Source organism: Palaemon carinicauda, chromosome 26 (assembly GCF_036898095.1).
Source record: "Palaemon carinicauda isolate YSFRI2023 chromosome 26, ASM3689809v2, whole genome shotgun sequence".
NCBI lineage: Eukaryota > Metazoa > Arthropoda > Malacostraca > Decapoda > Palaemonidae > Palaemon > Palaemon carinicauda.
In genome coordinates this window covers 105166006-105189365 of record NC_090750.1, presented here as the reverse complement: position 1 = coordinate 105189365, position 23360 = coordinate 105166006, and the positions used below count along the sequence as shown (strand labels likewise).

Below are 23360 nucleotides of genomic sequence, written 5' to 3'. Positions count from 1 at the left end.
TTCCCATTTCTATCATTTTCTTTCCCATTTCTATAATTTTCTTTCCCATTTCTATCATTTTCTTTCCCAATCCTATCATTTTCTTTCCCATTTGTATAATTTTCTTTCCCATTTCTATCATTTTCTTTCCCATTTCTATCATTTTCTTTCCCATTTCTATCATTTTCTTTCCCATTTCTATCATTTTCTTTCCCATTTCTATAATTTTCTTTCCCATTTGTATCATTTTCTTTCTTATTTCTTTAATTTACTTTTAGTTTTATCATAAGTAACTTTGTCTTTATTACTATGACTTCTTCCTAAAAGTGTTAAGCTCACGTATCTCTTCTAACATTACCATTCATAAACCTTAACTTGGTCATTTATAAAGATAGATAAAAGAATTTTAACAGCCATATGAAGAGGAAAATAAGAAAATAATAGGAAATATCTTATCTAAGGAAGAAATATATTAAAAGTAAAGAATAACTGCTCACTCCGCAAAATAAGTTTGCGGCCACTCAAGAAGAAGAAGAACCGCGCAAGTGCAAAGCTTCTTTAATAACGTAAACAAAGTCACGTGACTCACGTTTTGAATATGAAAAGTGAAAAAAGTTACGGTAACTCGGTAAGCGTTATTTAGCGTTATTTTATGGTTAACCTATCGTTTTTATTAGTAAAATTACATGCATAATAACGTAGGATATATTGTAAATAGGAATTGTAAGGGATGTTATAACCAATGAAGCCATTAGACCCAATAATCGCTTCATTTCTAAGGTTAGACTGGGTGTGTGGAAGCCTTTGGGAGATAAATAACATTTACCTCATTACGTAAGATTTTTTAGACATTTAGACATTTATTATAGACATTTTACGTCATTCCTTAACTGAGATAGCCCATAGATCCTATGCAATAAGTGATATTGGTAGTAGGCTTAACCATGGACCTCTTAAAGGAAGGATCATTATGCACAAGGAGGGTTGCCTACCTAACCTAACACCCCTGTTAACCTAAACTCCTCTAGTTTAATGTATTCCAACTTCTGATACATTGAAGTACCTTAAACAGTCCATGGGTAAAGATTTAGGAGCCTTTGTATATCAGCGGCCATTTCCTCCCTCATGCATAGAAAATGGGAGAATTTTCTTCACGTTTTCTAGTCGTAAAGGTGGGTTTACACGGTCGAATGGTTTGTCGTCAAGTGTTTGGAGTGATGTTCGAACGTGTGAAAGGTGTATTTGGTTGTCGAACACGTTAGTCAAACGGTTCAAGGAAAGTCTGTTCTCGCTTGAATTTTGTGGGCAGGGCTTTATTGTCCACTGGGGTGAATGTAGTTTTTAGGGACGGGGCGATATCTTTCTTAATACTCGCCAAATCGTTTTTCATTATGGGGAAGATGTTCTTTACAATGATCTAACATACCATAATATGATGTTATATTATCATTTTGAATATCATAATTTACCTTTACCACAGCAATATTTTCTAAGTTCAGCACGGTCTGAACGCAAGTCACGGGTAGCTCCTATTTAGTTTCCAACTTTCCCGATAGATAGAGCCTGTGTCATCCCAGTCTAAGAATCGTTCGTTTTAACAATTTAATACTGTCTCATCAATCTAAATTTTTACCTCATGAATTGTTAGGTTAGGGAAAGGTCGTTACAATGCGTCATCTGCTGAAGCCACGGCCAAGTTACTTTCTCGTAAAATTTCCCCCAAGCATTGTTTCCTGCCTGACTACAATAACACCTGTTTGGCGGCGCTCTGTTCGCCTATCAGCTGGTGGCGCAAGCTTGAACAGTTATCGATGTTCGGACTTATGTTTTCGCTAATCTCAACAATCTTCATTTTTAACCTCTTGTTAAGATTGTTAGTTCGTTGGGACACGTCCTGAAATTATGCCGAATACTAATTTGTTATATATACAACCAAAGGTTAGGTTAGCCAACATCTAGTTAAGATGTTTCGGTAGATAAAACCAGTGTCAAACAAACCACCCGGACTAACTCTTTGTTTACGTGCGCTTTTAGGCCTATTTTGCTGGCCGCGTGATTTTAAAATTTTAAATCGCTCCACCCTTGACCCGAGATTGACCTACACACGAGATCGACCCTTTCCAACGTTAAACGCCGTAATGAACAGACATGTTCCGTATAGTTTCTCTTTGAGCGATGGTGTTGAGTTTATTACAGTACTCATATAGATCAGCTTGATGCTTTGAAGACAATAAGGTTTTTAGACCTATGGGACTTTACTCGAGTTACCCCGTAATTTTTTTCATTTTTTATTTTGAAAAGCGCTCTTAGAAGATTTTAGGGGTCCCTGTGAAAGTGCAAGAACCCGAGGATTTAGACTTCAGCGACTACGAATAATAAGGTAATCCTGAGTAACTTTTTTATTATTACAATGTGGTTAAGATATAATTTAGAGTGCTACCATAGCTTTTTTTGTGTAGGAGAGAGACTTACGAAGGGGGTTCGGGTTCTTGCCCCCGGCTAGGGGTTGTGACCTGGGAACTACTAGGTTCGGTTAGGTTGGGTTTGTGGGGTTTGTATGATAATGACATTGTTTTGGGGGGTCGTTAGGTCATTAGGAAGGTAAGGACATGGCTTGTAGGTCAGGTTAAGGGGGGGGGGGGGGAGTTTGGGTTAGCTGTTGTCCATTTTTCTCGCACGTTTCCGACATTCATGTGCTGAGTGGTCCTAGTATGTAGATTGTTGAGACAAGCATTTACAAATTTAGTTCATTCATTATTTCATTCTGTTAAACTTCCCGTGAAAAACTCGATAGGTGATGATCTTTACTCTACTGTATTTTCTGGCGATCGTAACCCTGTCCTAGTATGTAGTTTGTTTGGACAAGCATTTACAAAACTAGTGAATTTAATATTTCATTCTGTGATAATTCCCTTGAAAAAAAGAGCCGATTTCGGACATTTTTTACTCGATTTTCAGCCGGTCCAAGGCCTGTCCCTATAAACTACAGAGGCTCCAAGGAAAATTATCAAGCTCCTATGTACTGGCAAGGGGTAATGGCTGGGTGCGACTCTACCGAAATATTACCGAACTCAACACGCATTTACTACGCAGTCTTATTTTGAGTTTTGCAGAAGGGCGCTCGTCTATTTTCTCTATATGGTCTGGGGGGGTAAAATTAACTGTAGTACAATATGCCTTTTTGTTGTATTTGAGACCATTTTTAACAATGTAGAAGTTCAAATAAAAGTTATGGATGTTTTAAAGTTCTACAAATCATAACTCTAAAAGCTATTTGAAAGGGGAAACAAATATATGGGGTCCACTTAATCCAAGGTTCCCCACCTAACCTAATAGTCGCATCCTTACCTATTTATCCACCGATCCTTCCTGCCGTATCCTTACCTTACCATAAGACTTAGTCGCTGCCTTGTTTCCTAAATGGCTGCACTCCTGAAACAAGATTTTTCAGATGTATTTCCTAGTTTAACCCATCTAAAATATTTGATAAAATGCATATTTCCAATGATTATCATTAAGATATACTATTATTATTATTATTATTATTATTATTATTATTATTATTATTACTTGTTAAGCTACAACCGTAGTTGGAAAAGCAGAATGCTATAAGCCCAGGGTCTCCAACAGGGAAAATAGCCTGGTGAAGAAAGGAAACAAGGACAAATAAGATATTTTAAGAATATTAATAACATTAAGATAAATATTTCCCATATAAACTATAAAAACTTAAACTTAACAAGAGGAAGAGAAATTAGATAGAATAATGTGCCCGAGTGTATCCTCAAGCAAGAGAATTCTAACCCAAGACAAAGGAAGACCATGGTACAGAGGCTATGGCACTACCCAAGACTAGAGAACAATGGTTTGATTTTGGAGTGTCCTCCTAGAAGAGCTGTCTACCATAGCTAAAGAGTTTCTTCTACCCTTACCAAGAGGAAAGTAGCCACTGAACAATTACACTGCAGTAAAGTACAATAAAGTAAAACTGCCTTGGTGTAACTGTACAATACGGCAGTCGTAGACGCGTGGGTACGATATGTATTGGAATATGGGATCCTTAGGCAAATGGGTGGTTTTCCAGGTTGGCTGAAATCCCCAGATAAGTAAGAACTAAGTGACATACAGTAGGTTAGGTCAAGGGGGAACAGAAGTGTTCGATGTTTACTCATGAGAAAATGAGATTGGTTCATATGTATTTTTGGTGTTTTGAAAGTTTCTGGAAAAGTTAACTGGCGGAAATCCAAATTTGTTGATTTATGGTGGGTCGACTACCATAACAAAAAAATTGAAACACCTTTAAAAACACCATATATGAGTATAGCCGTCATTCTACCAACCCTTCTTACTTAAGTATATACAGTACTGTATATAGGTATGTTGGTCTGTGGAATGAACACTATTTAATCACTTATTGGTCTTCGCTCTGCTGTTGGTTGCATCTCACAATTTAACATTATCGCCATCCTCCTTGGTTCAGCCAGGCTGTCCATTTTGCCGTTATTTTAATTGTGTAATTAATCACTTAGTTCCTTACTTCTGTGCTTGACTGTGGCTCACTTCGCTTGCAATTTGACACCATCTATATGCTCCTCTATTCTGGCAAGCAGTACATGTTACGCTACTCGTGTTAGCAAATATTTTGGCGTTGTTCGAATGTAAGACTTGGTTTCCATTTCTCACTATCAGACTAAATACAGTACAGTATATCAAACACATTTCTTCCGACGCAAATACGACCCCTCGTTCTTTACATAGGAGTATTACTTTAGCAGAGCAGTAACACTGCTGTAAAAGCTTCTTACAAAGTAACAACAACCACATTGTCAATGTTATTATTATTACGAGCTAAGCTACAACCCTATTAAGCCCAAGGGCTCCTACAGGGAAAATAGGCTAGTGAGGAAAGTAAAAAAGAAAACAGAATAGTTTGCCTTAGTGTATTCTTAAGCAAGAAAACTGTAAGCCACGACAGTGGAAGACTATGGTACAAAGGCTATGGCACTACCCAAGACTAGAGAACGATGGTTTGATTTTGGAGTGTTCTCTTAGAAAAGCTGCCTACCATAGCTAAAGTGTGTCTTTTACCCTTAACATTTGAGAAAGTAGCTATTGAATAATTACATTGCATTAGTTAACCTCTTGAGTGAAGAATAATTTTTTGGTTATCTTAGTGTTTTCAGGTGTATGAGGAAAGAGGAGAATGTGTAAAGAATAGGCCAGACTATTTGGTGTATGTGTAGGCAAAAGAAAAACTGTAACCAGAGTTGAATCCAATGTGGTACTGTTTTGCCAGTCAAAGGCTTGAAACTGGAATCAATTCCAGCTTTGCTCTTGGTCTCTGTGCCTTTATGATGATGTACAGTATTGTCTCGGTGTTTATTATTATTATTACTTGTTAAGCTACTACCCTCGTTGGAAAAGCAGGATGCTATAAGCCTAAGGGCTCCAACAAGGGAAAATAGCCCAGTGGAGAATGGAAATAAACTGTAAGAAAAGTAATGAACTATTAAAATATTTTAATAACAGTAACAACATTGAAATAATTGTTTCATATATAAACTGGATATGCTTAAAAAAAAAAACAAGAGAAAGGGAAATAAGATAGAATAGTGTGTCGGAGTGTACCCTCACGCAAGAGAACTCTCCCCCAAGACTGTGGAAGACCATGGTACATGGGGCTATGGCACTACCCAAGATATGGTCTTTGAGTCAAGAACTTGATTAATGTTATCATGTTCCTTTAATACCTTAAGCTGGCCAAGGGTGAAAGCTCATGCTCGCTTCCTTGAAGTTAGACTTCTATGAAGTCTTAGGATCAGACTTCTTTCCTTGTGTGTCTATTTGCCAACCCTTCGTGGTTTGCCGAAGGACACATGTGAGTAGGTCGCATCCTAGTGCGTGCTGTTGATTCAACGCTTTCAGTCTCGCTTGTTGGAAGCCAATTGCTTCGCGTTCTGAGTCTGGTGATCAACTTGCTTTTAGCAATTTATTATGGTGATTAAATCAATTTACCAATTTAACCCTTTTACCCCCAGGCTTTTTGGAAATTTCCAACCCTTAACCCCCAAGGGGTTAATTTCTTCTCAGCACATTTTGGTGTATATTTCTTTTAAATTGCTCTAACAGCCTTAATTTTTGTCATAGAGAGGTCAGGTTGGTCTCATTCTCTTGGAAAATGTCTGAATTTTTTCAAAAAATTATCAAAAATATGAAAAAAATAATTTTTATAGCATTTTTTCGCAAGGACGTACCGGTACGTCCATGGGGGTAAAGGGATGGCTTTTGTGAAACGTACCAGTACGTCCTTTGGGGGTAAAAGGGTTAAGAGGTTTGCTTAACTAGCTACCTCTCAGCAGCCCCAGCACAAACTCAAGGGGAAGCTAGCATTTCACTTGAGAGATATGCTTTATACGGGATCTTCCTGTAAACCCACGAACCCTCCGGGGTTGTTTGGCAGATGCTGTCGCAAGTGCTAGCTGTTGTCCTGATCAGGTAGCTCAAAAAGACCTATGCGTTCTGACACCAAAACGCTATAGCTCCTTGGAGCTCCACAGAGATCTTGGCAACAGCTAGTACTCAGCTCTCAAATTATCTGTGCCGATCAGCTAACATGGCTTGAGAGCACAGCAGCATAAGCTAGCACTCGGGTCAATCCCCAGGGCTCATGCGTGCCGTTGTACAACTAAGCTTGCTCTACCGGTTGTAAAATGCACGAGCCAGGCTCGCTTACCTGTGGCTGCACTCCCAATGCCCCACATCTCTCGCTTGCCCACAATCAATGAGCCTGTTTCACCTAACAGGGAGGAAGAGCCTGAACCAGATTCACGCTCCTCTGGGATTCGCACCCATGTCGACCTGAAAGATATGCATAAAGCAATTGTTCTCTCAATGCACTCAGCGTAGACTCAAGGTAATTGCAGAGCTTTTCCCGGCGTTCAACAGCGTGCGCTTAAGGCAATCGCTTGCCTCACCTGAAATCTCTTGAGCTGGTGAATGACCTTTCTAGACTCTGAACGTGGATGAGGCAGTTAGAGATTTATAATAAGGGGTTTTTTCCATCTGCTTAGGCACAGACATCTCTCTAAAACCAAGATGGGAATGTCCTCTTATCGAGAGACCTTGGTGCCTGCGATAGATATGTATTGCATGCATCTATTCATACTCTATATGATATTAACATATTAGGGAAGTGTCCTCTTTGTTTATGGAAACAAATTCCTTCCAGATCCCAAGTTTCTCTTGAGGGCAAGAGAGAAGGTTATCGAAATATATGCCATTTCCTTACTAATCCCTCTCTCTCTCTCTCTCTCCCGTAATATTACACCTAGAATTCTCGGATATGCTTCTAAAGGATTCTTAAGTTTTTTGGGACGACTTTACTCGGGGAGTCTGAATTAAGTAGTTTTTACTTTACTTTAAGGGCTGTTTTTCCAGTCCTATATAGCAGGGGAAGCCTACTCTCTACAGGACCTCCACAGTCATTTTATCATGTTCGTTTGAAAGCTTTCAACATTTCACATCATATATTGCTGGTTTACTGTTAAATATTCACTATTGGAGCACTCGCAGAATAAGAAAGTCGTCAGTTTCTTCAATCATTCCGATGTCTAGTGGGAGCTTATTGTATAGTCTCAGGGCTGTATATTTAAATGCTGTAGAGCCTGCAATAGACATCTATCTCGGTTACAATAGTTAGAAACCATCTGTAACTATTCTCGTGTTAACACAATTTGTTGGCTGCACAATATGTAGCAATTCTCTTAGATATTTTGGACGTCTGGTTATTGTACATATTTTAAACTTAATTCTCGCTTTAATTGACAGCCAGTGTAAATCAGTTAGTAGTTAGGGGAATTACAAATTACTTTAGATTTTTAATATTTCTCCTTTTCATAATTGCATGATTACGATCGGGAATTTTACCCTGCCAATAGAAGAACAACCAGAAATTAAGGATGCTTGTGCAAAGCACTCAACTTCCTAGAGTAAAGAAACGCATGCAGACGTAATTCCTTCTTAGTACAGTGGTAACAAGTTTGCCAAGCACACACATGGCAGCAGACCATGAGTTTTGAACGGTTTATACTTGCATTCAGTTTTTTAAAAGTTTTATGCATAGAGGCTTCATGTACGTGCAGTTAATCATAGATTTGAATTTTATCCACCGCAGTAAAGGAGTCTGTCAGCTGATTATTATTATTATTATTATTATTACTATCCAAGCTATAACCCTAGTTGGAAAAGCAAGATGCTATAAGCCCAGGGGCTCCAACAGGGAAAAATAGCCCAGTGAGGAAAGGAAATAAGGAAATAAATAAATGAAGAGAACAAATTAACAATAAATCATTCCAAAATAAGAAACAACGTCAAAACAGACATGTCATATAATAAACTATCAACAACATCAAAAACAAATATGTCATAAATAAACTATAAAAAGACTATGTCCCCCTGGTCAACAAAAAAGCATTTGCTCCAACTTTGAACTTTTGAAGTTCTACTGATTCAACCACCCGATTAGGAAGATCATTCCACAACTTGGTCACAGCTGATGACAATCGAAAGAAAGAAACAGGACTGTTTTCTCGTTGAAACAAGTAGTGTGGTCTTTAAAGACCAGTCGGAAAGAGTATCTAATAGGTATTCCTACTGTCTTTTCTCTTCCATTGAGAGGGAGAAAGTTAGCCAAGGATGAAGAAAACAAAAATTGTTTGAGTGCTATTGTGTTTTCCCCACAACATTCCACGATTACGATCATCATGGCTGCACAGTATTTCTATGTTGCTTATCTCGAACAAATGTTGGGTTAACACCGCAATGTGAGCAGCTTTGGAACTTATCCTTGCAAATAGACATTGCAAACATTTATGGAATGGAACTTAGCTTTTTTCTACTGATTTATTTAGTAATTGATCACTGTTCAGTAGGTCTGTTTCTTTAGTTCCTTCTCCCATTAGAGCTATACTAGATGTACTATAGGTTAGGCATGACGTAAATAAATGATTGCACGTCGCAGTTGCTCGAGTAATTGTATATGACCGATCTGGAAGAGTTTGGAGCTCTTCCTAGAATTAAGGGCCCTGATCAAGTCATATAAATGGCCTTCTGACTGGAGGATCTTGGCGTCCTCAGTAGAAACACTGTCAGCTGAGTTGACACCGAAGCAGGATCTGTAAGTGTCGCCAGAGGTATTATTCCCGTAATCTTCTTCACTGGTCTACTCCTGTGTCACAGGGTCTTGGCATCTTCAGTAGAAAAACTGTCAGCTGAGTTGACACTGGAGCAGGATCTGTAAGTGTCGCCAGAGGTATTATTCCCATAATCTTCTTCACTGCTCGACTCCTGTGTCACAGTCGGTATTACTGATGTAGCCGGTCTGTTGTCAACTTTGGCTCGGCATCTCAATTTGGAAATGACCCCCGTCTTAGCAGCATCTGCTGGAACATCTTGCGGCGTGCCTGGTCAGCCAAGAACTGATTTCTGAATACACATGTAGGGGTGTCTATTAGTTGCCAGAACGGGTGGGGAGGCAGGAGGCATGATTATTTCCTGGCAGTAACTACTGCTTTTTTTTATAAATCTTGACCGCCAAGTTTGTGCTCCTATCAAAGGACTCAAATTTGTATAGTTAGGAATAATACAACTTTGAAAGTTTTTTATATTGATTTTTTAAGTATTTTGTACCCGAGGTTAGAAACGCAACAATGATTAATTAATATTAATTCAATATTGAGTAAAAGACTATGATTGTAGCCATAGTGCATTATTGCTCACAGAATACTAATCTTTGATAAGCATTGGATATTTGCCTCAGAGCAATGCTTAGTATGCATGCAAGATACGTTTAATGATAACTCCTCAACAATATGAGTAGTTCTGATATTAAACTATTTTTCATCTTATTTCAGGTCTCGACGAAGATGAAAGCGTTGCAGGAGATGTATGGCGAAAATTCCCGTCAAAGTTCAAAGGCCATCGCTTTAAAATCAAGATGTAAAAGGAGATGACAAAGGGGCAGATGGTAATCATACAGATGCCATAGTTACCATAGAAGATAATGTCGTTGAGAAATCAGCTGGATGCACGGCATGTAGTCTCGCCATGGATGTTGTTCAGTCACAACGTTGAATGAATGTCAAGATACCACAACATCTCTCTGATAAGGGTAAGAAGTATTTGAATACCAATGAAAACTATAATCATAATTCTTTATGTAAAGGATATACAGTATAGGGTGTTGAGTTTCTCGAAAGTGATCGGTAATAATTGTGTTTTTCGGTATTTTGAAGGTTAGTATAGGTTAGCTAATGTAGGAAATGTTTAAATCACGTCCTGCTTTTACAAACGTGTTAGATCCCGGCCAGCATATCCGTTAAACTGAGGGCCAACTGTATTTAGAATGTTATAGGTGTAGTTGCATTAGTTCATCAAACAGCTAATTTGTGGTTGGATTTGTTCTGTTCATAATGTTCATGCCATTAAGTAATATAAAGCTATGTTAAGTAAAGAATCACCTTTTCGAGTATTTATTCTTAAATACGGCTAAGATATCAGTGACAGTCCTTGGAGCATTCACATCGATATCAGTTGTATGTAGTATTATTATTACTATCACTTGCCCAAGCTATGACCCTCGTTAGAAAAGCAGAATGCTACAAGCCTAAGGGCTCCATCAGGGTAAGTAACCGAGTTAGGAAAGGAAAGAAAATAAGTAAACTATATACAGTATAATTAATGAATAAAAATATATAAAATATTTTATGATCAGTAACATCATTTAGTTTTATGAGGACATCTTTACTTTTATTATTTTAAATTTAATTTCCTTTTATTCTTTATTTATGACATTATATCAGCATCAATGACCTTAGATATCAGGATGCCAGAAAACTCTCAATTAATTTGTCAATCAATCTTTGAGCTGTCTATGCTCATTAGGTGCTTCAAACAATCTTGTCCTCCCAGGGAACTCAAACCGCCAGCGTGGGATCACTCGTGTTCTCAGGTCTCTCAAGCTAATCCCGTATGAACCCTTGAGATGTGCTTACTTCCTTGCATCTAGCTTTAGCCTTGGGGAGTTTTGTAGGCAAACTGCATATGTCTTTTGATGTGTCACAATTCACACCAAATGATAAAAGGTCTCCTTTACCTTTGTCACAGATTTCGTGGCTATGACCCAGAACCCAGGCATTCATGACTTAAAGTGCGAGTCCTTCTTTGTCTCTTCCTTTAAGGGAGCGAACAGGCAAGATCAGGATGACTGGCTTCTCTGTCCTTTGAAAGTACTATAATGCTACATCAAGAGAACTCAAAACTTCAGACTGAAGAAACGTAGACTTTTTAGCACCAGAAACTTAAAGAAGATAACCAAGAACACCATTTCTTTCTGGCTTTATGAAAAAATCACATAATCTCTGTTCATCCTGCAACCAGAAGCAAGATGCTAACCAGCCCAAAATAACAGATGACTTTGAAGCTAAGAAATCTGCAGTCTTTATGAAAAACAAAAAATACCATTTTGGTCTACTCCTCCATAAGCATCAAGGTCAATCAAGAGCTTTAATTTCACATCAAAAAGCTGAACTAGTTAGTTTAGCCTCGGGAAAACAGGAATGAGGAATATCATGTTTCTCATTACTCTGCTTACTATCAGATGCATCAGCCAAAAGGGATGCCTTTTCCTTTGGACTTTGAGTGAGGGAGCCATCTGGTTTAAGTAAAGGAGGAACTGTTGCATCTACACCAAAAAGTGCACATTTAAGGGTAGCCCACTACTTATGTTCCTGGGTTGTACTAGAAAGGGTTTATTTTATGGTTATATTGTACTCCTTTTCAGTTGAAGCATAAACTCGTTGAGCAAAAGCTCTAGGCTGAATATAGTTATTCAAAGTAAAATCTGATCTGTTGCCCTTCCAAGGAGCATAGGCCTCCTGCTTCTCCAAAACAGCCATGGGAATGATCTTCCTAATCGGGCAGTTGAATCGGTGTAACTTTAGAGGCTAAAAAATGCAGCAAATGTTTTTATACCGAACAGGCTAACATGAGTCTTTTCATACGTTATATATAACATACAATATTTATTTTAGCAACGTTACTGATCTTAAGATATTTTATATTCTTTATTAGCTCATTTTCATATAGTTTTTTATTTTGTTATTTCCTTTCCTCACTAGGCTAATTTTCCCTGTTGGAGACCTTGGATTTATAACATCCTACTTTTCAAATTACGGTTGTAGCCTAGCTATTCATAAGGATAATACAGTAATAACAAAAACAACAACTTCGCATATATCTGTTGTATTATAGTAGTGCTGTACAGTAATAGATTTGGGTAATATCATTTGCCGTTTCATTTCTAACGATGAAGAAGGATCAGTTTCACACCAGCAGTGCTCAAGGAACCAAATACATACTTAGATTATATAAAAAATGAACTTCTGTGTAGTTCTATTGTCTGGAGATTTACGCTACCCAAAATTAGGCTGAGGGAAAGTATTTGGTTTGTGGTGAAAGAATTATACATACACATACATATACCAAAGGCACTTCCCCCAATTCTGGGGGGTAGCCGACAACAACAAGAAACAAAACAAAAAGGGGACCTCTACTCTCTACTTTCCTCCAGCCTAACCAGGGACTCAGCCGAGTTCAGCTGGTACTGCTAGGGTGCCACAGCCCAACCTCCCACACGCTTTATTGCTGTCTCACAGGATACTTTTACAGGAGAGGGGGTTCCCAGCCCCCTTGTCCCGTCCCTTTTAGTCGCCTCTTACGACACGCAGGGATAACGTTGGCGCTATTCTAATTGTTTTATTAGAATTATAAAAAAAAGTTTTTTAACTCATGACTGAATAAAAAGCAAGTGAACAGTAACAGTTTAGCAGTTTACATATCCCTGTTTATTATTTCAGTCTTTAATTCTGTTTTTCACATTACTGAGTAATTTATTAACGCATAGTTTTTATAAGCGTTTTGAAATGAGGGGCTATCTGTGTGCGATATTTTTCACTGTCATAAACCTCACTAGTCTTCATGCCTTAAACTAAAGTATATTATAAAAATTCAAGGAGTACAGTACTATTTAGGAATTCTATGAAATTATATTATTTTGATCACTTTAAAACAGTTAACCCTTTTACCCCCAAAGGACATACTGGTACGTTTCACAAAAGCCATCCCTTTACCCCCATGGACGTACCGGTACGTCCTTGCAAAAAAATGCTATAAGAAATTTTTTTTCCTATTTTTTATAGTTTTTTGAGAAAATTCAGGCATTATCCAAGAGAATGAGACCAACCTGACCTCTCTATGACAGAAATTAAGGCTGTTAGAGCAATTTGAAAAAAATATACTGCAAAATGTGCTGGGAAAAAAATAGGGTTAAGGGTTGGAAATCTCCAAATAGCCTGGGGGTAAAAGGGTTAATAGAAAAAGACTTTGAAATCATATTTTCTTTTGCAGATGCTGGACTTGTTATTAAGTGGTTGCGGAGATTTCCACCATCAAGAAATTGGATGTTCTGCCCTGGAAAGAAAACCCACTTGATGGGTGATGTTGCATGTGTCGTATGATCGAAATGATAAAAGAAAACAAGTTAAAAAGAGTCACGTAATACATGAAATACATGAGAGGTCGTAGGGGTTTATATTTCATTCTCTGGATGAGAAACTTTAGGTATTATTTTGAAGGTATTGAAGAGGAACAGGTGTCAAAGGAAGAGTAAACCTTTTTTTTTTAGTTATACCCTGTACAGTACAGTACTTGTATATATATCGTAGTTATTTCAAAAAGATAAAGCAATATATTATCTGCTGAAAAATAGCAAAGAATGGCACTAGGAGTAATGCCACTAGGAAAATTGCCTATCTAAAAATATTGCTACTGGGAACACTGCCATCTGTATTTAGTTTTTAAAACAAATTTATAGGAGAAATAAAACCAAATAAAAGTACTAGTTATTACACAATAAACATTTTAAAAATTACATCATATAGAGCACAGGAGAAAACAAAGGGAACCTAACTTGTTTACTACAAGATATGCATGTTACTGTATTAAGAAATGGAACTTAAATACAGTACTGTAGTTTTGGACTATGTTCTCTATTCTGGCATTTATATCTTGGTACTTTTTCTTACCGCGACGGGAATCCCCTCGTTCAAAATAAATTCTCTTAACCGTTGCTATAATCAATTTTTTTTAATGAGGTGCATTTGCACCGACTCGCAGCGGTGCCCTTTTAGCTCGGAAAAGTTTCCTGCTATATGATTGGTTAGAGTTATCTTGTCCAACCAATTAGCGATCAGGAATCTTATCTTGTCCAACCAATTAGCGATCAGGAATCTTATCTTGTCCAACCAATTAGCGATCAGGAATCTTATCTTGTCCAACCAATTAGCGATTAGGAAACGTTTCCGAGCTAAAAGGGCACCCCTGCGAGTTGGTGCAAATCTGCCTCACTAAAAAGAATCAACTATAGGTGTTCCTCATATGTCAATTAGTCTCCAGATATTGTGGTGGGTGTTACATACATACATATACCAAGGCCCTTCCCCCAATTTTGGGGGGTAGCTGACATCAACAAAGAAACAAAAACAAAAAGGGGACCTCTACTCTACGTTCCTCCCAGCCTAACAAGGGACTCAACCGAGTTCAGCTGGTACTGCTAGGGTGCCACAGCCCAACCTCCCCCGTTATCCACCACAGATGAAGCTTCATAATGCTGAATCCCCTACTGCTGCTACCTCCGCGGTCATCTAAGGCATCGGTGTTACTTACTGAATTATTAGGCACATTATGAAAGGCCTCCATATTGTTATTTGTCCGTGGTAAAGAACTTACAGATTGGAAACATAGCTGTAGCTCTTTGTCTGTTATTCTACGTTCCTCTCTCAATTCCCGTGTACGTTGTTTTAGAATAAGCGAGAAATTCCTGTGATCTCGCATCATCATCTGAAAGTTCTTCAAAAACCTCAATAACATCTTGGCTTGGCACAAAGGCAAGCAGTAAAATGTCTCATTTTCAAGGAAAATTTTTTGTGGTATTCTTGTTTGAAATGTAGGTGAACCATTTTTCTATAGAGCAATTGTGAAAAATGGAAGAAACTCCCATTAAGGGAAACATCAAGGAAAACAGCCTTATTCCGTTAAAAGAAGTCTTCTCAAAATCAGTCTTTATATTCTCGATTTCTACAATACTCATAAGTTTTATGAATAGAACTTACCTGGCAGTTATATATATATATAGCTATAGTCTCTGACGTCCGGCAGAATTTTTCAAAAACTCGCGGCAACCGCCGTGTGGTGGTTGTGCGGTTAGGTGGTTAACAACCCTTACAGGGTGGTACTTGGAATCATTCCCATTTTCTGTTCCTCAGATCATCTCTGCCGGTTGGACTGACAACATCGTTGGTCCGCCATTGGAGTTTTTCGTTCGCTTTCCATGTGTCGCTGTACCGGACTTATTTTTTGGTGAAGTACATTGACTTGGGGTTTTGGCAATTGCTTTTGTATTTATTCTGTTACTACTTGTTTGTTTAATATGACTGATAAACTTCATTTTCGTGTTTGTGTAAATGAGGAATGCAAGGTGAGGTTACCGAAAGTTTCGGTAGACCCTCGCACTGTTTGTTTGGGTTGCAGGGGTTTTGATTGTGCGCTTGATAAAAGGTGCAAGGAATGGGAATGTGAGGTTTTAAGCAAGAAAGAATGGTTAGATATGAAGCGCTATGTGTGCAAGTTAAGAGTTAGATAAAGCCAGGAGGGCTTCGAGATCTAAATCTAAATCTGCTAGTGAAGTTAGTTTAGATATTTCTATTGATCTATTAATTAATTCCTCTGTAGAAGTAAAACATTCTCCTGAGGTAGTAGTTCCTGCCCCCTCTACAGGAACGGTATCGACGGATGACCCTTGGTACGCCAGGATAGCGGCTGAGTTGAAGGCTATTAAAGACCAACTTTCAGCCTTGAAAGGTAAGAGTGAGAGTGTGATTAGTGCTAGTGAAAGTGCAGTGGAGGTGGCGACTGATTGAACCTGTCACTACCCAAGGTCTAGACCTCTACCAAGCTCCCGGGACCAAGGGAGAAGGTACGTCGACAGCCGCAAGGGAGTGAAAGGTACGTATCCTCGGTCAGCCGTCGCCTCAGACAGTCCTGTTGCATCTTCCCAGGCTGCTCTTGACCGCCACGGAAAAGGCGTGTCGGTAGTGATGGGGTCCTCCCCGAGCCCCTCTCCTAGACGCAGATGGCAGTATGAGGCTTCGAGACTGACCAAGAGGAGGTGGAACCTTAGTGACCAGACCCATTCTCGCTCTCCCTTATCAAGTAGCCCTGAACCTTTTCCTTCTGAGGATGACTTGGACGCCATTCCAGTGAAAAGGCCAAAGCCTAGAGATGGAAGTGAAGAGAGACCGTCGAGATACCCTTCTCTTACAACAAGAGCTACTCGGCAGCCATCGCCTTCGGAACCGCAGGATCCAGCAGCAGTCGCGAAGTCTTTTATGACTGTTATGCAGAAGGTACAAGCTTTTAGCCGCCCTTCCTCCCAGTCGGACAGACGTAAGGACGCCTCTTTACTTATTAAGAAATTGGCCTCTAAGAGGGAACGGAGTTCCTCTCTCAGGGAACCGCGGCGAGATTCGTCTAAGGCGCGGTACCGCGCTTCTTCATCGGCACGCCTCCAAAACGCTTGCGATTCTCGACATCAGGACGCTTCCGTCTCTCGCTTGCAACACCAGGACGATTCCAGCCTGCCTCTCCAGGACGCTTCCGCTTCACAACGCCAGGACGAACGCAGCTCTCGGCGCAAGGATGCTTCCAGCTCTTGGCGCCAGGACGCATCCTCCTACCGCCTCGAGGACACTTCTAGCGCTCAGCGCCAGGGCGTTTCCAGCGCGCGGTACCAGGACGTACGTGTTTCTTGGTGTGAGGACGCATCCAGCCTTCGCCAACAGGACGCATCCTACGATTTGCTTCTCTTGGATGCAGGTGAACCTTCAGCCCAAAGAGTCACTGAAGTGGAAGTATGACAAGATTTTGATGATGTTTCAGAGGATGAAGATAAACCCGCTAATGCGGCTGGGGATTATAAGGTTCTCTTTCGCTCCCTCCTTGAGCTTTGTGGGGATGAGTTTCAACCTGCTGCCCCTCGTTCTCCTCAATCGCAGTTTAGCAGGAAGAAGGCCAAAAAGCAGTCGGCTTTCATCAAAATGAAGCTGTCCATCTCTGCTAGGAAGGCTCTCGCTAGAGTTGATGACTGGCTGAAGGAGCGGAGGCAAGCGGTAAAGACCACCTTCTCTTTTCCACCTGCTCGACTTGCATCTAAGGCGGGCATGTGGTACGAGACTGGAGAACCTCTGAGCCTGGGAGTGCCTGCCTCCTCCCAGGGGGACTTCTCTGGTATTGTTGACTCTGCTAGGAGGCATGCCCTTAACTCGGCGAAGTAATGCGGTCCATGTCTGAGCTTGACCACTTCGTTAAGGGGATTTTCCGAGCCTTCGAAGTCTTCAGTTTTTTGGACTGGTCTCTCGGTACGCTGGCCAGGAAAACCGAACGACTGGGGGAAACAGAAGACCTTACTAGTATTATGGCATGCATAGACAAGGCTCTTAGGGACGGGTCAAATGAGTTGGCTTCCCTATTTTTGGCTGGAGTTTTGAAGAAGAGGGCCCTGTTATGTTCTTTCGCTTCCAGAGCAGTGATGGGCGCGCAGAAGGCTGAGCTTTACGCCTCTCTCTCGAAGCATCTTTTTCCTGAGTCCCTTGTCAGAAACATTACCCTTTCGCTTGCGCAAAAGGCCACACAAGACCTCCTGTCACGCTCTGCAAGAAAGCCTTTACCAGCGATTCCTTCGTCTCTGAAAAGAGAGGAGAGGAAATTTCAGCAGCCCTTTCGAGGTAGAGCTCCCTCGAGAACAGACTTCAGGGGAAGAAGGCAGGAGACGGGTAGTAGAACAAATAGAGGTTCGTTCAGATCCCGCTCCAAGAAGTGAAGTTCAAGTCCTCCAGACAGCGGTAGGAGCAAGACTGTCACTTTTCTGGCAGGCTTGGAAGAAAAGAGGGGTGGACACCTGGTCCCTCTCGGTCATCAAGGAAGGATACAAGATTCCCCTTTTGAAGAAGCCTCCTCTTTCAAATACTCCTCTAGCCTTAGTGGCTCAGTAAGCAGATGCGGTGAAACAAAAGGCCCTTTTGAATCTGGTCGACCAGATGCTGAACAAAGGAGCGATAGAACCAGTTCTGGATCTATCCTCCCCAGGCTTCTACAATTGCCTGTTTCTGGTACCCAAGAACTCGGGTGGATGGAGACCCGTCCTGGATGTCAGCTCGCTTAACGTATTCGTCGAAAAGACAAAATTTACAATGGAGACGACTCAGTCTGTGCTGGCAGCAGTACGTCCGGGGGACTGGATGGTGTCTCTCGATTTACAGGGCGCTTATTTTCACGTCCCCATCCATACGACTTCAAAAAAATACCTGAGATTTATGATCCAGGGCAAGTGCTTCCAGTTCAAGGCACTTTGCTTCAGTCTCAGCACTGCTCCTCAAGTCTTCACCAGGGTAATGGCGAATGTGGCAGGCTGGCTGCATTAAGAGGGGATAAGGGTATCCTTTTATCTGGACGACTGGTTGATAAGATCCCGGTCGAAAGAGAAATGTCTGGAGGACCTACAAGACGTTCATGATGGCTCAGGAACTGGGTCTTGTCATCAACAGAGAGAAATCTCAGACTGAGCCGAATCAGACTATCCTCTATTTGGGGATAGTTCTGAATTCAGTTCTTTTTCGGGCTTCTCCCTCCCGGGAGAGGCAGACCAAGTGCCTCGAGAAGGTCCGAGAATTCTTGAAGAAACAGAAGTGCTCAGCGAGGGAGTGGATGAGTTTGCTGGGAACTATCTCCACATGAACAGTTTGTCTATTTGGGGAGGCTACACCTCAGACCTATTCAACACTTCTTATCAAAGGTGTGGAACAACAAGACACAAGAAGACTCCTTTTCCTTCCCCATTCCAGCATAAGTCAAGGATCATCTAATGTGGTGACTGGATCCAGCTTTGTTAGGAGAAGGGATCTCCCTGTACAAGAAGAACCCAGACCTAGTGTTGTTCTCAGACGTGTTGGAGTCAGGATGTGGAGCAACACTAGGAAGCAAGGAGGTCTCAGGCTCTTGGGAAAAGAGTCAGATCGGGTGGCACATCAACAGGAAAGAGTTGATGGCCATTCTTTTAGGGCTAAAAGCCTTCAAAGACTCAGTGTCAGGGAAGATAGTGGAGGTCAACTCGGACAACGCCACGGCTCTAGCTTACATCAAGAAGCAAGGGGGGACTCACTCTCTGTCTCTGTTCGAAACAGCAAGGGTGCTCTTTCTATGGTCGAAGGAAAACAAGATAGAACTGTTAACAGGGACAGAGGAATGTAAGAGCAGACATGCTCAGCAGGAAAGGGCAAGTTCTTCCCACAGAATGTACTCTCAACCAGCAGGTCTGTCAGAGTCTCTGGAAGTTATGGGGGAGACTTTTAATAGACCTTATCGCCTTCAACCAAAACAAGAGGATCCCCAACTACTGCTCCCTGGTCCCGGACAAGGAGGCAATAGCGGTAGATGCCTTTTTGATGGATTGGACAGGGATGGACACATATGCGTTTCCCCCGTTCAAGATCATCAATCTGGTTGTCATGAAATTCGCTCTCCTCGAATCGGGACGAATGATCCTAGTAGCTCCATTCTGGCCAACAAGAGAATGGTTCACGGAAGTGGTGGACATGTTGGTGGACTTCCCAAGAACCCTTCCTGCAAGTCCAAAGCTTCTCAAACAACCCTACTTCGAGAGGTATCATCAAAACCCCCTTGCTCTCAAACTGACTGCCTTCAGACTATTGAGAAGCTTGTCAGAGCGAGAGGATTTTCAGCGCAAGCTGCAAAAACTATCGGCAGAGCGAGGAGGGTCTCTTCACAAAGGGTCTACCAATCTAAGTGGGAGACTTTTAGAGCTTGGTGTAGGTAGCACAAAGTTTCCTCAACCACTACCTCTGTGAGTCAAATTGCGGATTTTTTGTTATCCCTCAGACAGGATGCTAAACTGGCAGTATCCACGATTAAGGGGTATAGAAGTATGCTCTCAGCTGTCTGTAGGCATAGAGGCTTAGATTTGTCTCAAAATAAAGACTTGCAAGACCTCGTGAAGTCTTTTGAGACAACTAAGCAGGTTCAGTTAAGGCTCCCATCTTGGAACCTGGATGTGATTCTGAAGTTTCTTTGCACCAAGAAGTTCGAACCCATCTCGCAAGCTTCTCTTAGAGATGCGACGAAGAAAGCCCTCTTCCTGATGGCTCTAGCCACAGCTGAAAGGGTCAGCGAGGTTCATGCTATTGAAAAACAAGTGGGCTTCAATCAGAATGGAGTGGTTTGTGCTTTAAGGATTGACTTCCTCGCCAAGAACGAGAATCCATCAAAACCCTGGCCGAGAACTTTTGAGGACCCTAACCTCACTAATCTAGTGGGTCAAGAGCAGGAGAGGCTCCTCTGTCCAGTTAGAGCCCTTAAAGCTTATTTATCCCACACTAAGATGCCCCAGTGCTTGGCTTAATGCCTAAATCTTATATTCAATTCAACTAAGAATGTGAGAGGCGCATCTAACTCCTTATGGTGCTCAGTGAAAGATCCACTAAAACCGCTTTCAAAGAACGCCTTGTCTTTTTTCCTGAGGGAGACTATAAGAGAAGCTCACCTCTTGTGTGAGGAGAACTTCGGTCTTTTGAAAGTAAGGGCTCACGAGGTGAGAGCTATCGCTACTTCGCTGGCATATTGTAAGAATATGTCAGTTAGACAGATTATGGATGCAACGTTCTGGAGAAGCAACTCTGTGTTCGCCTCTCAGAGAGGTAAGAGTGGATTATGAAAGGTGTTACACCTTGGGCCCGTAGGTAGCTACGGCTTCTGTATTAGCCAAAGGAGTTACTACCTTTCCTCAACCTTAACTTTTGTATGCCTGTGGTTGGGGTTCGGTTTTTATGGTTGTCTGAGGTCTGAGACTTGTGGTACAGTACCCTCAGTTTAGCTAGATAGTTTATATCTATTCTGCAAGGTTAGGTGGTTAGTTTGAGTAAGGTTGTAGTTTTTAAAAAAAGGGGGCATAGGTAGTGCTGAAGTCTAGTCAAGTTGTTGGTCTCACCCTGTTTGACAGACTCGATTGAGTTCTTTCAGCATGGCAGGTCCACTCCTGGCTGACACTCCCAAGGGAAAGCGATTCAAGAGGCAGGAACCTTTGAAGTCGGCTACCTTAGCAGGTAAGGAATCAAGGTGTTTTTTCTCCTACAACTTATTGTTGTTTTCCCAACGATATTAGCTGTCTGTCACCCTCCTCCAAATGTGTGAATCAGCTATATATATATAACTGCCAGGTAAGTTCTATTCATAAAAATTGAGTTTATGATAAAACAAAGTTTTATGAATACTTACCTGGCAGTTATATATATATTTTAAGTCCCACCCACCTCCCCTCAGGAGACAGGTCGGGCAAAGATGATCTGAGGAACAGAAAACGGGAATAATTCCAAGTACCACCGTGTAAGGGTTGTTAACCACCTAACCGCACAACCACCACACGGCGGTTGCCGCGAGTTTTTGAAAAATTCTGCCGGACGTCAGAGACTATAGCTATATATATATAATTGCCAGGTAAGTATTCATAAAACTTTGTTTTATCATAAAAACTCCATTTCACTGATTTTTCCATAAAGTTTTCTATATGTTAATTCAGTCTTGTTTGGTAAAAGAGCAAAGACATGTGGGATGGTCACTTTATCTCTGCACATGAATGGGTAAAAGTTGATAATGAAATTCTGGAGCAACTTTAGGTGTACCATCAGTTGCCCTGTTCTTAAAACGAATCAAATCTTGAAGGCCAGAAAAGATTGCATATTTTGGTGGTATTTCGTATCCTGTTCCTCCACATAGAACAGAATGAAAATTTGAAAGGATTTGTCTCCACATCCTCATGTTACTTGGACGGGACATTTGAGAGATGGCAGCTTCATTGAGAGACACAGTAGTGGACGTTGGAGTGGGGTCGGCATTCGGACACTAGGCAGTCCGCGTGCGACACCTGGCCACAGTCCACAAAGCACTACATATTGGTGTCTCACGCGGACTGCCTATTGTCTGAATGCCGACCACATTCCAACGTTCACTACAACATAGTAAATTGAGGTGCCAGAACGCGACTTGCTTGATTAAACTATTCTATATACCAAGTCACTTCCCCAATTTTTGGGAGTAGCTAACCTATGAAAGGGGACTTTTTCTCCTCGTTTATATGTTTCGAAAGTTCAAAGTCATTATTTGATGTTTTTGTATGTTGCCTCACCTTGCAGTTTTTCATTTTGTTGGCTACACATCTAGTGTATGACTCTACTGTCATTATCTGTCCCGTATTTATGATGCATAAACTGTTGCTTATAAACGAGCATGTGTTCATGTTCACTGTTATTGATGAATACCATTATGGGCTGAAGTTAGCAGAAATACTAAAATTATCATATCAGTTATTAGGATGAGAAAATCTTGAGCACTAAATAGATAATAAAAGATAGAAAGTGAGTTATATTGTCTGTAGGTAATCAGCAATTTTATTAATATCAGTGGTTTGAAAAACTATCAACAGTTTTCAAGAGGTATTAAAAAAACTAAAGTCTGGAATCTGAGTAATTTAATTTTTCCTGTGGCAATATTCCTAGATGGGCAGTTTTCCCAGTGGCTATTGTCCGTGTATGGAAAATAATGTATGAATTAAGGTACCATATATTTCATAAAATTCATCCCTTAAAATTGGGGGTCGTCTTATACAACCGATAGGAAAATCACACCTTGAATTCCAGGTCATGTTTATCGGTAGGGTATCGTAGGCCTCGGCACAGTAAGTGGTAATAAGTGTAACCAAACCATATACACCTTACATATTATTGGCATAAGTTCATAATAGATAACGTATTTGAGGAAAAATTCCATAATAATGAAGTCATCTTTTATCTGTGCGAGTTCAGCTGAGAAAGTGTAAACATCGAGTTATTCGTAGTTTCGTTCTCAGCAACCTTTATTTTTCTCTTTCGGTAACAGTTTGATCATTTTAATGGCAATGTTTATGATGGTGATAATAACATTTAGATTAACGTTATATTAATTTTTCATTAGAAATCCATCATGAATCAAATTATCGTCACTCCAGTCTCGCTCCATCTTCTCTGTCACATCAAACCTTCTAGCACCAGGACAATTGCTCGATTTCTTGGCTACTTGCATAAATTTTAATTTAAAACTAGTCTAGCACTTTTTTCTTTTGCATGTGGTTCCATTATTGATGTGAGTACAAGTTGATATGAAAT

At 40.6% G+C, this 23360-nt stretch overlaps 1 protein-coding gene and 1 long non-coding RNA gene across 3 annotated transcripts in view; both read left to right on the top strand.

Moving 5' to 3' along the window:
- LOC137619757 (zinc finger protein 91-like) overlaps window positions 1-23360 on the top strand; it is a 152327-nt gene that overhangs the window by 57949 nt on the left and 71018 nt on the right. The gene's annotated exons all lie outside the window — the stretch shown is intronic.
- On the top strand, window positions 570-18618 carry LOC137619755 (uncharacterized). The gene is made up of 3 exons (XR_011039975.1): window positions 570-607; window positions 9891-10147; window positions 13444-18618. It is a non-coding gene; the product is annotated as an uncharacterized lncRNA (long non-coding RNA).